Below are 3,738 nucleotides of genomic sequence, written 5' to 3' on the forward strand. Positions count from 1 at the left end.
AATGGCCATTCGTCCACTGCTTATGGGAAGGCAACACGGTACAGCCACTGTGAAAACCAGGTTGGTGGTTCATCAGAAAATTAAACCTAGAACTGCCATATAACCAGGCCATCCCGATCCTGTATCCCCAGAACTGAAAGCAAGCACCTAAACGAAAGGCTGTTCACTAATGCCAGTCACAGCACCATCCACCCTGGCCAACCTAAGTGTCAACAGATGAATGGATAAGCAAAACGTAGGGTATATACAGACACGGGAATACTACTAAGCCATAAATAGAAATGAATGCCTACTGCTAATGACAACTACATCACAGATCAACCTTGGAAACACTGCGCCGAGTGAAATAAAGCAATCACACAAGAACAGATAGCATACGATCCCACTTACACAAAACAGACCAATGTATAGAGACTGTCGGCGATAGGTTTTCTTGTGCCAACGCAGCACCTAAGAAGATATGGGTGGAGTTTAGTCTGTCAATCGGGCCGCAGTTTGATGACCTCTCTTGGAGGTATGACCAAGATAAATCAGCTCTCTGGAGGCGGCCCCTCTCTCTGCCTTCACCTTCCTGTTCACAAGCTACTCTGAGCTCTGTGATGTGGCTGCCGCCATTGGATCCACAAGACTCTTCACCCACCGGCCTGTGATCCTCCTGCACTCTGCATCACTGCATGTGACTCCGTCTCTGGAGAGGGACTGAAGGACTCGTATCGGACTTCAGGACTTGAGTTGGACTGGGCTGGGATATTTTATTGATGCATGATTATTTCTTGATACAAAGCTCTTTCTTACACATATATGAGTGTCTCTGGATTTGTTTCTCTAGTCAACCTGGCCTAACACAGAGAACAAGGCATATTAGTGGTTACTATTAGTGGTTACCTGGGGAGAGGGGTGGGGTTGGATAGTAAGGGGGGGTTATTTCTTAGGGGTCACTGAGTTTCTGTTGATGGTGGTGGAACAAGTTGGAAAGGAAGAATGGAAATGGCTGATCAGCATGATGCATATTATCGATATCGCTGAATTGTACAGGTAAAGATTGTTCTGTGGTCCAGTGTTGGGCTGTATATATAACACATTGTTCTTCAGAGAAAATCCAGAATACAATGCAAAGGAGAGGGTGAAATGAGTTGAAATTTCTCTTGGCAGTAATCTAGGGCAACAGCATAGCTCTCTTATTGCGCTATAGGAGTTTTCACTGATCGTTTCACACCACGCTGCCAACCACGACAGCCTGTGTTTACCGGACAGCTCCTATTCACACTGGAGCACATTCCCAGGCCACCCCCCGCCGCCCAGGGTCTATCAGGAGAAGAGGACGCTATGTGTTCCTATGTACACAAGATCCACAAGAGAAAAATCTCAGAACCTGCACATTTCTAGAAAACAATCCTTCTAAAGAATTATTTTAAGGGGATTAGTGCCCATTTCAGGAATGTGCCTCTCATGATCACAAATATGTATGGAAAGTTTGGGGCGGGCTGCAGGGGGTGGGGCATGCCGAGAGGACATCATTAGTGCTGTACTGGACTGATAATCGAATGCTGACCAAATGAATCCCATTACATAGAACACATAAAAACGCAGCCAGCGAGCCTAGGGCAACCACCTAGCTCTCCTGCTGCAGCCGATGGGCGAGACTGGGCCAGAGTGGCACAGGTCAACAGCTTCAGGTGGAAAATTAGCCCATCATCTTTCCATGTGCTGTGAGATAGTTAAGTACCCATCTACTCTTTCATCTTTTGGCCCTGCCTGTGTACATCTTCTTCTGTGGGGAAGCTCACTGGCCCGCTCTTCTCCTGACAGTGCTATTTCAGATTGAATAACCCAGCAGCAATCACGGCCCCTGTGCTGCCTTTTACAAGACCCTGAAAAAATGCCAGTTGCCATTTAAGTCCATTCTGACTTACGGTGAGCCCAGGTGTGTCAGCCAGAGTAGAACTGGGCTTCACTTGGGTTGCAGTGACTGGATTTTCCGACGCAGATCGCCATGCCTGTCTTCCGCAGTGCTTCTCGGTGGACTCCAACCTCCACCTTTCTCTGAGCAGTAGAACTCATGAACCAGGTTCTGTTCTTGTTCAGTTCCACCTTACAACCTCACCCACAAGAATGCCTCCCATCCAAGCACTTTGTCTAAGCCAGTGGTCCTCAACCTTCCTCGTGCCATGACCCTTTCATACAGTTCTTCATGTTGTGGTGACCCCTGACCATAAAATTATTTTCGTTGCTACTTCATAACTATAAGTTTGGTACTGTTATGAATCATAATGTAAATATCTGATAGTTTAGTACCTTTATGAATCATAATATAAATATCTGATACACAGGATGTATTAGGTGACCCCTGTGAAAGGGTCATTCGATGCTCAAAGGGGTCTCAGCCCACAGGTTGAGAACTGCTGGTCTAATTCCATGGTTGTTAACAGTAGACACGTATTGGGACCTGAGCCAGAGAGATAGCGCACAAATATTGCATAAGACTGAACCCTGGTGTTACCCCATCGTCTGACTACATCCAAAGCTTCAGACCAGCTCTAGATTCGGAAATCTTTCCTCTATGCAACAGCTGCTGCAGGTGTGTGGATATGGGCCCCAGAACACCTCGAGGTGTCTACACAACGCATTCAGGCAAGCAGATGTTTTGGCCCTGGCAGAAATCCACTATGCCATCAGGGCTCCTTCTACCAGATACCACATGTTGTTGTTTTAAAAACACGAGTTCCTCCACCAAGACCCAGGTGGTGACCCCCAGGTGGTGACCAATTGTCCCTGAGAATCAGGGCTAGCAGGCAAATTGGCACATAAAGGGAAGATGTGTTCCTCTGCAGAGGCTGGGCAGCACCTGTGGATAAGCAAATGAGGGAGGGTTTCTAGATCTCTAGATGGTGCCCAAGAGCCACTTGCAAGCCCTGAACTGGAAGACAGAACTGAGAGTGCACTGATGCGGGACTGATGCCCTACCCACTCTCCCTTCTCAAACTCAACTGACCTTGAGCACATCACTTTCTCTTCCTCTGGATGGGAGTTTAATCGCCAGAACAGAGCCTTCAGAGGACACGGCTTATGGTGCTAGGAGAACATGCACAAGAGGCATTCCTTGCCACCACAGTCCCTAAAAGGCCTGCATTCTTTAGCCTTCTATTACAGGGCTTCAAAACATTTGTGGGGGGAAAAAAATCCCCATCTTTTCATTCCATTTTTCCACAAAGTTTTTGAAACCACCTCCTATTTCATGAAGGCTTTTACTTTTCAGGGGTCCCTTATTAAAATTCTAATTCAAAAAAAAATAAAGGTAAGAGTTTGGGGTGTCTGCTACTTTGGTAGGCTGAGAACAGCAGCTTGAGGAGGCAAAAGAGAACCTTAGCAGCCGTGGGAAGTGGGCTTGAACAAGTTCTTTTCCTTCTCTGGGTTTCCGTTTCCTCTTTGTAAAATGACCCAGGAGCTCTGAGGAAGTCTGACTGTCGAGCCACGGAGAGCAGAAAGAACTCTGGTGGTGGTGGACGGCTAACCGCAAGGCTGATGGCTCCACTCACCAGACTCTCTGCAGGGAAAAAATTAGGCCGTCTGTTCCCATAAAGATTTATAGCCTTGAGAACCCTAAATAGGGTTGCTAAGATTTGGAATCGACTTAGAAACAGTGTGGGAAAATGGAATGTAAATGACCTCTTGAGTCATTATTGGCTAATCCTTGAGCAACGAGGTGAGAGAATCCCTTCTAGGCAGCTGAAAACCCTC

This window comes from Echinops telfairi, unplaced genomic scaffold (assembly GCF_000313985.2).
Source record: "Echinops telfairi isolate 266 unplaced genomic scaffold, ASM31398v2 ScPeMD7_17;HRSCAF=63, whole genome shotgun sequence".
Classification (NCBI taxonomy): domain Eukaryota; kingdom Metazoa; phylum Chordata; class Mammalia; order Afrosoricida; family Tenrecidae; genus Echinops; species Echinops telfairi.